Consider the following 13,686-nt stretch of genomic DNA (forward strand, 5'->3'; position numbering starts at 1 on the left):
AACTCACATGTATGGTCCTATGAGATATTCATTCCTCTCCATATTTTGCTGACCTCATTTCTGTTTCCTGCTATAACCAACACACATGAAAGATACTAATACATTTTTCAAAAGGAAATGTTAATAAATGTGATTCTACTACTTTTCAAACAAACTTTAGGTAGACTTTCTGGTTTGTATTAAAGTTTATTTTCTGACACAAACAAAGATCACAGTCCACACTAAATAAAAAGTGAACTCAGCTGGGAAATGGAACTTTTTTAGCATGTAATATTTTTCAGGCACACTGACCCCAAATTTTAAGTAAAATATAAGGTATGCAAAAACATCACACAAGGTAGAGAAAGATTAAACAAAGGTCTGATAGAAAGAAGTTTCCTCAAAATAACACATTATGCCACCCTAGAGTACTTGATTGCAGAACTGCAGCACTGAGTTACTGAGCAAGAACATGACATTGATTCTTATTGTCCAAGTTCATTACGATATGGCAACACATAATAGCACATTTTAAAATACAGTTTTGCATAAGACTACTTGTAATACAAAGATCCTCATACTGAACATATGTAAGTATAAATATAGTATGAGCATATGTGCACATGATGGGTTTCCTTCAGAAAGGGTAAGTTGCAGGTAATTTAGTATCCTACAAAATTATTCTGGAAATCAACATTTACACAATGCTATGCATAAAACAGGCCTTTCCCCCCCCACACACATATATTGCTATCAAATCACACTATCAAAGGTATTTAATATTCATAACACATTCAAAACTATTGATGTTAAAAATTAACTGAAGAGCAAACAAAAAAGCTAGAAAGACCACCATAACCATGAGAGAGCCTATTTCTTGAGAAAAACATACCAAAAATGGTATATCCTAAGGAATTGTCAGAACTGTCAACTTTATGGCCTCTCACTACTATTTACTGAATGCACACCACAGAGGCTGTAGTTTTCTCATGGTTCATACCTTCTTTTTCCATTCATACTCATTTATGAATATACAAGGAGCTTCATAAAAGACTGAAGATTCGTTATGCTTAATACTGGATGCAAGTTTTATATATTTGAGAGACCTTACCAAGTTGTCAGAAAAGTTTGCTTAATTTTCTTTTTAAGACCTCTTGGAAACACTCAACACATAGAGGATTAGTTTTAGATGACTAAGTGAAATGATACCTATCTTATCTCAACACGACCATTACCAGCCACAGGCTTATCTAATGGCAAAACCTGTGTGGGAATTCTGCCAGCAGCTGTACAGCTATCAGCTACCCAAATGTATTACCTTCTTATATTTGCAAGTGAGAAAAACTTTTCAGACACAAACATATTATAGTACTGGTTTTCTGTGTTTGGAGAATAATGGATCTGTAATAATGTGGCAGTGAATATAAGTTATATTTGTCAGAGGATTAGTCAGCACAGATGGATTGTTCAAAGGATGTTAAGAAAAAAATGGAAACATGAGAATAATACTAAAGTTTATCTCATTTTAATGTCTATCAATTCAAAGAAAGGGGGAAAATACCAATTTTTGGTAGATTTCATGATCAGTCAGCAAAAGAAAGAAAGAGCCATTTTAAAAAAATGTGCCTGGCCCTATTTAAGGACCAGGCATGCTACAGCAATGCTAAATTTTCACAGAAGCAGCCAGTCATTCTCTAAAGCAAAGTGCCAGCACACAGCTGCATGATGTAGCAGCACCATTCCTGCATGAATGCTTGGGAGAACACCACCGTTCTGAGGAGACAGGTTGGAGAGATCAGAAATAGTCTAACCAAATTGACATGCAAGAAATATGACTAATCAAATAAGACAAACAGGAGCCAGATACATAGGGTTTTTTTTCTGTAGCATTAGGCATATGCATAAGCAATCCAGAGAATGAAAACCCACATAAGCTAGTTCCAAGTACTAGGAAGCCTCCTTATAGGTAATTTGCATAAGACAAAATCATTTTACAAAATACATTAGCTGTCGAAGACTCTCTATATTTGGAATTTTTCATTTTCATCAAGCAGAGTCAGTTAAATAAAATATGTCTAAATCATTTTTTTAATTTATGTTCAACTGTTTGGATGTACAGGAATAAACAGTCTAAAGTCCAACAGGAGGAAAATAACTTTTAAATGGTATTCCTTTGAAATTTAAAAATCAAAATGCATTCACCTTCAAAGAAAGCCAAGTTATAATATTTATCAGCTGGGTTTAGAGCTCAGTATTTTAATTCTTTTCAAAATCAGCATCATCTACTTTCTGATATTATTACTTAGATGTAAAGATCATTTTTTGGATACATCTATGACTGAAGTTTCTCATTCTTTTTGCATTACGGTTTTCTGGCAAACTTCAACTATATTCTCGATATCTTTCTAGATAAAAATATCATTTCTAGGGACTCACTGCAGCATTTTGCTGCAGAAACAACAGTTATAGAGAGTGTGGGTTGCTTATTTCCTAATATTTCTAATTCTAATAACTCTATCATCACTGCAGTTCCACTGCAGGACTACCACAAGATGAAAAACCCCCAAATTAGTCACTGCATTAAGCTGTCATCCTTACCATACTTCTCTAATAGGAGGAATTGGATAATTTTCCCCATATAGTAGATGATCCTTGAAGCAGACAAAATATTGTGATGGGTTTTATGCATGGCATATATAGCTGCCTACTGAATACCCAGACATATGCACATTATAAACACATATAAATCAACAGGAAGTTGGGAAAGTCTGTCAAAGGAGCTTAGCATCTGACTGAGACCAAAGCAATCAAAGCCTTTCTTCTTTATAATGGTGACAGATATAGCTGAAGTAAAAGAGTGGTCAAGTTAGCAAGCATATGACAAACATAAGACACTAAGCACCCTTCTGTACTGCACGCTTTAGATGCCATGGGTAGTGGTGCTGGTGAGGAAATTACTTACAAAATTTATTTAAAAAAAAACACAAGTAAGAAAATGTTCATAATATCAAGAAATCTATTCAGTGAATCCAGGAAGCCTCTATGTGAAGAGAACCAAAGCACCTCAAGCAAAGACAAAAGTTTCATATAGATTCAGTTTATTTTACTGCCTGCAAAATCTGGTTGGGTTTAAAGTCTTTCTTAATACAAAAAAGAACTTCAAACTTGAAGCTTCAAATTATGTTGTCTCTAATAAATCGATAACATTTTATCTGTATTGCAGATTTGTTCTCTTCCTACCCACCCAATATGCTGGCAATGCACAGTACCTTTCTCTTTTCCACAGGTTTCTGAGGCAATTGTGTTCAATTTTAACATAAAGAGGTGAAGACTGAGCAGCACCAGTAGCTGAGTCACTAGATATGTTTGTTCTTTCCAAACTGCAACTCCTACTCCTGTTGGCACATTCTCTTCTTCATCATCAAGGGGGGATTCCTGAGCAATATTGGTGACATCATCTGTTAAACCAAAAAGAAGAGATTTAATACAAATCAGATTTGATTGACAGCTTTGATGGTAGCAATACAATGGAAAAATATTTACACAGGGTAACAAAATGAAGCAGAATAGGATATTGCAGAAATTACAAGTGTGGCATCTTATTTCCTTTAAAATACATGTGCAGTGGTGGCCTTTACTAGATGATCTTCAATGAAAGCATAATGGAAGCTGCTAAACTACTTGGAAATTAGACCAGGTCAATCCAGACTGTTAACTCAGCCTAGCTAATACTAAGTTTGTATTCCATTTCAACACAAGCTACTGGATTTTGGACTACAGGCCTAAATTCCCATGTCACATACAGACTGGCCATTGCCATAAATCTTGTACCAAAATATATCAACATAAGGAAGTTATCATGTGTCCTTTGAAAATAGGTAAAGATTGAATTTTCAAAAATCTGAATTCTGTTCTCCTGTGCAGCAAAGACAATGATCACAATTTCCTCTCTGAAAACAAAAAACTGAAAGAGAGGTACAAAGCCTTAATATTGCCTTACTTCACATTTCTTTATAACATTTCAACATACTTTTATCTTAAGAGGAAACAACAGAAGCATTCAAACTTTTGCTGATGTTCACTACATGTTAGTTTGGATTCATATTTACCATGCACAGAAAAATATATTTACAGAAATAAAATTATCATTATGGAGATATCTTTATGGAAAATAGCAGGCTGAAAGATTAAAGAAAGTCAAGTTCCTTAACGAGTATCATCTACCTCAGTTTTCCTAGAGTCTCTAAACACCTTTAACAGCATTTTTATTTACGCTGTGGAGTACAGAAAAGAAAGTCTCCTCAGTAATAAATCTTCTCATGGTATACCCTTTATGTTAAAGATTGAGGGCAAGTGAACTGAACAAGGCAAACAGATTTCAGCAATTTCTTAAGCAGGCATGGCCATACAGGATCTCCAAAGCAGAGGGCTGGCAGATAGGACACAGAACAGGTCAAACTCTTGCCTTTTGGGCAAGAGAGCTGGAAGCCAGACAGAATACCCTGTCTGAACTTCAATGAAACATGATGGATGTGTCCACTATCATGTCTACTTTTCAAGTCTTCACAAATAGCTGCACTTCACATAAAATACTTTAGGATTCCATCCAATGACACCAGTCCCAAAAACATAACTCCTAAACAATTTCCTTTGCTGGGAAATATTGCACTTATCTCTAGGGCTTTGTTTAAGGTTACCAAGTAGATTCTGTTGTTAGTGGATTGAAAAATAAATCCTTGGGGAATTATTTACCAGCTTATTTGTTCAATAAAGACAGCCATCTAGGTAGTATTTAATGGAGAAAGAAAGGAAATCTACACACTCATTTCCTTAGGGCCAAATTCATAGCTGTGAGAGAATACTTTTGAAGAGGATGAAAGTACAGCTGGGGCCAGATCATGGCAGAAGATCAAAGTGCTGAAACAGCTTAGTCAGCATATTTAAGTAGCACAGAACATTGGAAAGAGGAATTCAATTTATTTATATAGTAACAAACCTCCTCAGGCAGAGACAGAGGTCAAGAACCTCTATTTTTTAATTACGTCAGATATGTCTCACTTCATCCTATCTTCATCATCCTTTTTGAGTTGCCCTGTTCTTTAATATTCCAATATTGTTTTTCCACATAAAACAACGTTTTTTTGCTTTCTTCTGGCTTTCAGTTAGCAATCTGAATACATCTGAACAAAAGGGAAAGAGAAGGTTTTCCCACATTAACATGTAATGTAGAAACTCCTAAGAGAAAGCAAGAATTTTCTTGTCAAAGACAAGTAAAGACAGCAATCAGGCCAGTAAGATGACAACAAAACAGACCCATACCCACAAGTCTCAAAAGAAAAAAAAAGATAGAAAACCACAACTCCAAATTCCAAAGTTATCCAGACAATTTGTCGACCTTGAAAAATGCACTTATCTTTTAGTAGATGTATTCATTCTGCAATATCAATTCTTCTAAAGGGGAACTTATTAGATTCTAGAAAGCTCATTGTTAAGATTAATAGTTGTATTTAAATTCTTTAGTAAATTTGGAAATAAAAAACATCTTAATAATATTATTGGCCTCACTAAATAAAAAGAATAGTGTTTACAAAAGTTTTGAGGGAAGCATGAAACATAGATCTAGAATCTGCAGAAGTTACAGTAATAATAGCATATTAAAAAAATATATTGATGTGACAGTACCTAGTTTTGAAAGTGGATGTTTCAATAGCATAGCATACCAGTGAGATTAAAAAAGAAGACTAATTGGCAATAAGTCTTGCAAAAACTACAGCAAATTTGAAACATCTAATTATGCCAGTCACTACAAGTTGTTAGAGTGCCATTCACAACGAATTACCAGCAACCACTGGAAATTTACAACCCAATAATCCTTCAGTAATCTTCCTATAGCTTCTTAAAAAATATCTTAATACAAAAATAACTTAAAATAATTGGATACTTAATTTCTCACTTCTAGCAAGTGCTAAGCTAAACCTGTTTCTAACAGTGGAAGAGAAGGATAAAGAGGGGAAGCTGTTACTGTGGATATGGATCTGTTAATCTACAAACAAACAGAGCATAAACTATAGCTGCTGAAATTCATTCAAACTCAAAATATACCATGCACACCAAAAGCTGCTCAAAAAACCAATACTATTATAGAAATAATTTGAGAGATGAGCTATGTTTGATAAATTACTAATTTTACTCAACGCAATAAAGTCACCAACATGTTCATATCCTGTAGTTATGGCAGTGCATGCTAAATAAAGAAAGTTGATCCACTTATGTTCTTTATTATATAATAACTCTCTAGACAAAAGTTCAGGGTTATAAAAATGAAAGGGTTTTTTCTGTTTACATGGCCATGGCTTGCAACATTTGTCAACACTTCCCAAATAGTTAGGAAAGGCTGGAAAGGATTTAAGGTTGTTTGTTCAGGTTCTTTAATCACTAACTATAATACATAGATTCTTTGGTGAAAATTCTGTTTCTCACACGTTACTCCATTGTGTCAGGTAGTATCGTATCTTGAGAGCAACGTAAGTTTAAAGGTAAGAGAGTAAACACTGATGCCAGCCTCCAGCCCTTCCTTGGGATTCCCAGAATAGGCAAAGTACTCAGATGCTCAGAGATTTTAGTCATATCTGTTCACATGGGAAATCTTAGACCATTTTAACTCTTAAACATTGAGCGTATTACTTGCAGAAGGTTTAAAAAATAACTACTAAGGTGGACAGATATTTTAGATTTCTTCTAGGATAGTAGAACAGCTGAGGACAATTCCTCTGACAATTGGGGTAATGTTGCATACAGCCCATATATGCAGAATCTTCTGTGGACTATAAGGGGTGGAGATCTCAAAACAACACCTTTTTCTGCAGAAGAGAGGTACTAACCCTTCCTCCTGTCCTCCACACCACAAATAGGAAGAGGCTGGGTTTAACCATAATCTTCAGAGCAGGAAAAATAAGATAAACAGCAAACCCATCCTTAGTATGTGGTAATAGCAAAGCAGTTTCCCTGAATATTTTGGAAGTCCTCCCTATATCCTTGCACAGCTGATTCACATTTTGGAGACCTTTTGGAAACAAGGCTTTTTGGTTTTAAAACGACTAAGCATAAAACAAGGTAGACAGTGATAAGACTGACCTAAATAAAAGGCAATTTCTTTGGAAAAACAGTGCTGAACATATCTCTGAATTCTCTGCAGTAGTTGCGAGGAATTTCACTTGGCAAATGTTTTGTAACAGGACTGTGTGCATTACCACTGTCTTTTTATCAGAAGTTATTCTAATCAACAGAGAAGGGAGGGAAGGGGTTCCTTCTTACTACCAAATGTTCAAGGATTAAAAAAGCCTACTTCTTTCAAAAAAACCATTACATTTTACTACGGTGCCTTGTTTTCCACTCTAAAGTTTTATATCATAATATTAATTTGATTTATAACTTCCCAGTAAGAGATCTATTTGTCAAGCATACAAATTACATGCAAGAAGGCTCCGACTTCCCATTGTTCTCTCCAGTCTTTGATTTTGAAGACTGTGATATTTGCTTCAGTACCAGATTCCCTGGGATTCCCAGTAGAGCAAAGAATTTATTTACACATAAATAACTGTAGCACAGATACAGCCCTTCATGAATGAGATTTAACATGTCAGCAACAAACACTTGTGCCCAACATACACGATTTGCTCTTTCCTTTACCCATTTGATCTCTGCCTAATACACAGTATTACAACCAAAAATGTGCTGTCTTGTGCAGTGGTTGCACCAAAAGCAGACTGGGGGCAAAAAAAACTGAGGTACTTAAAGGGATCCCCTGAAAGCAAAGAAAATCTATATGGAGGCTTCAAGGAGAATACATCATGGCCCAAGGCAGAAATCGCACAGATCATGCCACAGAGTCAACCCCTTTCAACACAAAGACTTGTGTCAAAAAGGCAAATACTGTGGCATGACCTTTATAGACCACTCTACATATTCTCAGCAACATACACTGTGCAAAATGCAGAACCACCATCTCCATGCTTTACATAGTGAACAAACTTAGAGAGGGCAGAATGACTTCAGAAACTTTTTGTTACTTCTTATTTTCAGTATCAACTTTGAAGTTGATATAGCAGAAATCAAAGACAGATAAGCAGCAAGTTCTTGCCTACAAATACTCTTTTGATGACTACCAGGAATCCAGATAGAAACTTTCCTGATCTCTTCTTTTTATTGTAAAATAACTCTTTGGTGGACAAAACACAGAATTTGTATTTGGATACTGTAAACAATGACAGATATAAAAGTAATCATTCCCTTTCCTCCTCTGTATTACAGCTTTCTGTTTTGGCATCCCCATAATAAGTCACCCTTTAGGATCATTTTAACTTCTGTCAGCAATGGTGGATTACCAAAAATAGGTCAACAATTCAAATTTGTTTCTGAGCTGTTCTTTTTGCCTTACTGTAGATTATTACATCACAATTCCCAGATGGAGAGCTACAAATGACTGGTAGGCAGTGCATCATGAAACAGTGCTTTCATAGGAATTGATATCATTCCTGCCACCTTGCTGTTTTAATTGGATTGTCAATGCAAAGACAAATCTTCCTACTCTTTCTCTTTTTTTCCGAAGTAGGAAGTAATAGGAATTCTTGAGTGTGTGTTTCAGAAGACTTTGAGTGTTACTTACTTGTACAGTGGACTTAACACCATAAAACACATTCGGAAAATAAGTTAATCACAGTATTTAATATATTTTACATGACAACCGTGGTGTGCAAAGTGGAGGACATAGTTTCTTTTGTGTGCAAAACTAGGTAAATCTAAATTCTCTGTGTTACATAGTGCTTATGTGTAATAAAGTTATACAAAAACTTTCTCAATAATTAAGATGACTGGGATGAAGTAGTAATTGGGTGAGGGAGAGCTATCCATGTGAAATTATGTCCTTTAAGACTACTATAATTAACTAATAAAGTTATGAATTACATTATGTATTCATTAAATATCAAGCACATTAAAGCTTTTAAAAAACAGATGCAATGAGTTTTCAGTGAGCATGGCCAGAGATCACACAGCCTCACTCACACTAAGAACCAGTCTTCTTATACATTTAAAAAAAAAAAAAATCACTCAACATAAATATATTCTCTCTGAACAGGATCCGTAAAGAGGGGGTAGAGAAGATGTCAAAGACCAGTTACAGAGACAGTCCACCATCATGCTACTATCTCTGTTTCTATAAGATGTGCATTCCCAAACACAGATATGTATGCAGACAAAAAGTCATTACTAGTCAAATTAAAAGTAACATTAAGTTACTTTATTTGATTTTTAAATTTCATCACTGGCTTTTCTTAATACTCTTTTGGCTTTCTAAAATACAGTCCTCTAATTTTGAATCAGTGTTGGAGGGTTAATCAGCATATACCCTAAAGTCAAGAAAGCCAAAGATAATGTCATTCCACACCCTGTCTACAGACCAGTTATCAATCTTCTGTCACAGATCTCTCCTCTCTGTCCCTTACATATATCCCCATCTTCCTTTTTATTACTGACACACAATGCCTACCATAAGGTAAATAAAGCATGACACAAAACAAATAATTTACTTCCAACCTGCAGTTTCACAGAACTCCTCATCCAAGAATAACTACGCAGGTCATTGCTAGTGCTCCTCCTTTGCAGTCAGAGCACGCCAAGGGAAGAGGTTTACACAAGGTCACCCAATGACTCAGCAGCAAATTGTGAAAGGGACTTGGGGCAGCCCAGTTGTGTGTGCTTGGTGTAACTGCAGCTCAAATGTTAACCCTGCCTCGGCAGAAAACCGCGCTCCCATACCCAAAGGCATCAGTCAGCTCTGTGAAGGTACAAACTGAGCACCCTCGCTGAAGTTAGGTTTGTAGCCTGTTCTTAGTAAATGCTTCAGTTCTAACAGCAAAGTTACAAATATCCGCATTTTCCCAGAGTTACATGGCAGCTATGAAGCACAGAGTTGCCCTGTGCACAATGAAGACTTCATTATGATAATAAAAATGACACAAGCTTGTACGTCTGTAAATTCTGTGCTTCTCAGTGCTCTGTTGCAGATTTTGACACAGACTTAACGTTTAATAAGTATCAGAATCCAGCTAGCCTATTATTCCACTTACTCATAAAAGGGATATTTTTCGGTTCAGAGGCAGAATGTTAAAGGGATTCACAGGAGGAGACAATAAAAGTTTCCTTCTCCTAGAAATGTAAGGAAGTTCAATTAAACAATGACAAGCGTAACAGCTTGAAACAGGCACTGTTTGATACAAAGACACCACTATCTTTCAGTAAAGGACTTCACGCTAGTTTTACATGAACAAAGAGCTGCTTCCAATTAAAATCATAGTAATGGGTTATGGGAGAAAAAAATCCAACACAAATGCTCTTCAGGTACTTGCCGTTATGGAACAATTACCCAGTGATAAAATTACATCCCTCTCCAGCCACTTCACCAAGAGTATTATAAGGGAGTGCTGTAGAGATGCAGTAATGTGTAAGAATGATGGCTGCTGAATTCTAGTTCTCTGTTAATTCCAGCCCAGTTATTTACCAAACTGAATTCTTCAGATATCTTTAGCATGAGTCTGATAATGGCACACTTTACAACATATATAATTTTAAAACTATTAAGGAAAATGTATCTACCAGTTAAAAGGTATTTGGGTAACCAGAGAAGCAAAGAAACAGTGGTATTTCTTAAAATAGGCAATCAATATATGTTGATAAGTGCAACTTATCTACTACAGATTTTTCAGTCCCTAAGACTGAACACTGCAAGCCGTCTTTCAGTTACTCCTATGCACAGAAAGAGCAAAGGCCTTTGACATTTTTGGTTTTTCAGTATATTTAGTTCTTCAATTCAATAGCAGCACCAAAGCCACACCCCACATGTATAAAGGAAAGCCTAAAACTATTGTCACAAAAACTGCCAACTCAATATATGTTTCTTTTAATTTACAATATTATATTCTCACTCTGCCCCATCTCCTCTTCTCCCATCTTCACATTCTAAAGAGAAGGGACTGTCTCTCTTTTTCCCATTGGAGACAAACACCTCATCACTTCTTTCTATCATCCTTATCAATTAATATCCTCTATATGCCATGAGCACTACATATCTTTTCTTCTAGAAATGTTCTGGCTGATTTACACCTAATAAAGTCAGAATAGGTCTTCTTAGCTCAGTATAAGCTGGCCTTTGAAGGTGGTTTCTTGTGTTTTAGACCCGATTAAAGGCTGCATGCCCAAGACCCTGTCTAACTCTTCCACTGACATCAGCTGGATTTAACAGAAGCTAGGCAAGTGTCACTGCCTGCAGACATTGCCTTGCCAGTACAAAGAGTCACTGACCTTTCCTGAGGAGCAAACATCTACAATCAATATTGAAGAAAGTGTGTTGGAAGGATTTTAGTCAGTAACGAACAGAAAGGTAGGAATCCACTGAGTTATATTTAACAGAGCTTTGCCTTCACTGTTATATCATTAAGTTTTGCTTCTAGCCTCCCTAGCAGGAGATGAAAATACTAGCTGTGAAAATCTATGTGTCCTAAAAATATGGCTGCCATAGCCTTCTCAAGATACCATTAGAGACACTAATCTTGTCCCACTAAGTAAATTAAAAGTAGAAACACACTTACGAAAGCCTGAGTCTGAAATCCTTTTTTCTTCCTCTCCTAAAACATTTTTATCTTGTATATATATAAATTTACATACACGCAATAACACATATGCTATACACCAAAGCAGAATGCTGTCATTAAATGGTGTAGCCAGAAATGCTTGCAGATTTTGGAGGGAAAGTTCATTTCTTGGACCTAATACTCTGGTCTCAACCTCAGAAGCAATGACCCCACCAAAGCGTTACACTGGTGTTCACTAAAGTCAGGAGGAACTTGAGCTGGAATGTGCAAAATCCCAGTAAAACAGCCACATTCCACAGCAGTGACATGGGGAGGAGCCAGCCTGAAGGGCACTGTGCATATGAGACATACCCCGGTAGGATGGGTTTTCCTGTGTCTGTTACACTCCCTTCAGCATTTCAGAGATCTGTTCATACAAATGTGCAAAACATCCACCTCTCAAGAACACAAGTATGGGGACCAGACACAGACACAAACCTGCTTCTAACACTTCCACAAAGGAGTTCCTTGCAGTTCTCATTATCATGACGTGTTGAGCTTAAAATCCTTGCTGGCCTGCCTGTACTAACAGCTCAGCTTATATTTTACTTTCCCAGCTCACAAAGTTCAAGCTCAGCATCCTTAACTGCAGCTCAGTGTTGTTCTGTCATTTCCATGCCTGTGCAGAGTGAACCATCCCCTTTCTTTTGCTGGTTCATTCTCTCATATGCCCACCTTTTTTCGATTTTTTGTTAAGTGTTCTGTTGCCCTACAAAATTTGGGGGGGGGGGCGGAAAGGAGCAAGCCCAGTTCCAAGAGAAGTGTAAATCTGCTTTAAACTTGTTTGCTCTATAACAAGCTAATTTTGAAATTAATATTCTAACATAATGTCCGGAAATATCAAGTCAAATTCTTCGCAATACCAAAAACATTGTACCAAATATTTTTATTTGGAAATCAGTTAAGATGGTTTATCTCAAATAAAATTATCTGCAATACTATCTATGACCAGATCTGTTTCCTTGACAGAGTTAAAAGAATTAATTTATTTTTCACTTTCTTTATTACACCATCTTTCATGAAAAACATAAAACTGCCATAGAACACTTTGGTTGGAAGGGAGCTGAAAGATGATGTAGGTCTAACCCCCTCTGCATGGGCAGAGACCTTCAGTTAGACCAAGCTGCCCAAAAAACTTTATGCAGCATTACTATCTATAACTTGAATGCTGAACAGGAACATTCTGAAAAATTCTTTGCCTGGTTTCAGATTTGTTTGTTGGGGATTTTCCCCTTTGTTTTTCCCAGATCTGATAAATCACTTGGCTTTATACCACCCCTTTTTTACTGTGTATTTGTATAAACACCTCCAGTAAATAAATTTTGAGATGAAATAGACTGCTGCTTGAGTCAGCAAAGATATGCTAGAAAAAGAGAACTAACATATGCATGCTACTATATCAAAGTATCCATATTTATTAGGCATAATGGAACAGTAAAGTCAAGGAAAGTGCAACCATCAGCAGAAGTGCACATGTTGCTGATAAAATATATTGAAGGCATATAAAAGCTGGCTTATACTTAGTCTTTATCTGCACAGCAATAATTTATATATTTATATATATATATTAAATATACATATACACATTCAAAATGGGGGTTTTTACCAACATGATAGTTCTTCTGCATTTTCTCTCTTAAACAGGAAAACGTATCATTTTAATAACATGTCATTTTAAAGTCTTTAAGGAGTCAAAATAGATAGATGTATACTTTGAACTTGCATCTCTGGGATGGATTTCCTCTGTGAAAAGGTAGGCCTATACAGGACTAATGCTCTGGACATTACCATTTATGTGGTAGTGTCCTAATTACCACTCTCTGTGCCAACCAGGGTGTTGGGTTTGCTGGTTTTTGTTCAGTACAGCACAAAGGCTTTTAAGGAAGCTGTTCACTAGGTTGCATGTATCCCTCATAATTTAAAATCTAACAGACATCACAATTCTTCATTTCCACATGTATCACTTTAAGCAAACCTGCAGTAAATTTATTCTATCATACAGCCAACATTCACCCTAGAA

The 13,686-nt window shown here is 36.1% G+C and overlaps 1 protein-coding gene across 15 annotated transcripts in view; it reads right to left on the reverse strand.

Annotated features, from left to right (window-relative positions):
• JAKMIP1 (janus kinase and microtubule interacting protein 1) overlaps positions 1-13,686 on the reverse strand; it is a 245,641-nt gene that overhangs the window by 186,750 nt on the left and 45,205 nt on the right. For 9 of the 15 annotated variants that reach the window (XM_051798518.1, XM_051798502.1, XM_051798517.1 and 6 more), the window contains one exon: positions 3,249-3,437. The exons of 1 other annotated variant lie outside the window; for it this stretch is intronic. The gene's annotated coding sequence lies outside the window, so the exon portion shown is untranslated. Of the gene's footprint in view, positions 1-871; positions 1,133-3,248; positions 3,438-9,573; positions 9,777-13,686 lie in introns of those variants that run through there. 5 more of the 15 variants (XM_051798511.1, XM_051798513.1, XM_051798512.1 and 2 more) reach the window with 3 other exon arrangements.

Source organism: Manacus candei, unplaced genomic scaffold, assembly GCF_025592945.1.
Source record: "Manacus candei isolate 608988 ecotype Guabito, Panama unplaced genomic scaffold, ASM2559294v1 h1tg000048l, whole genome shotgun sequence".
In the NCBI taxonomy this organism is placed as follows: Eukaryota; Metazoa; Chordata; class Aves; order Passeriformes; family Pipridae; genus Manacus; species Manacus candei.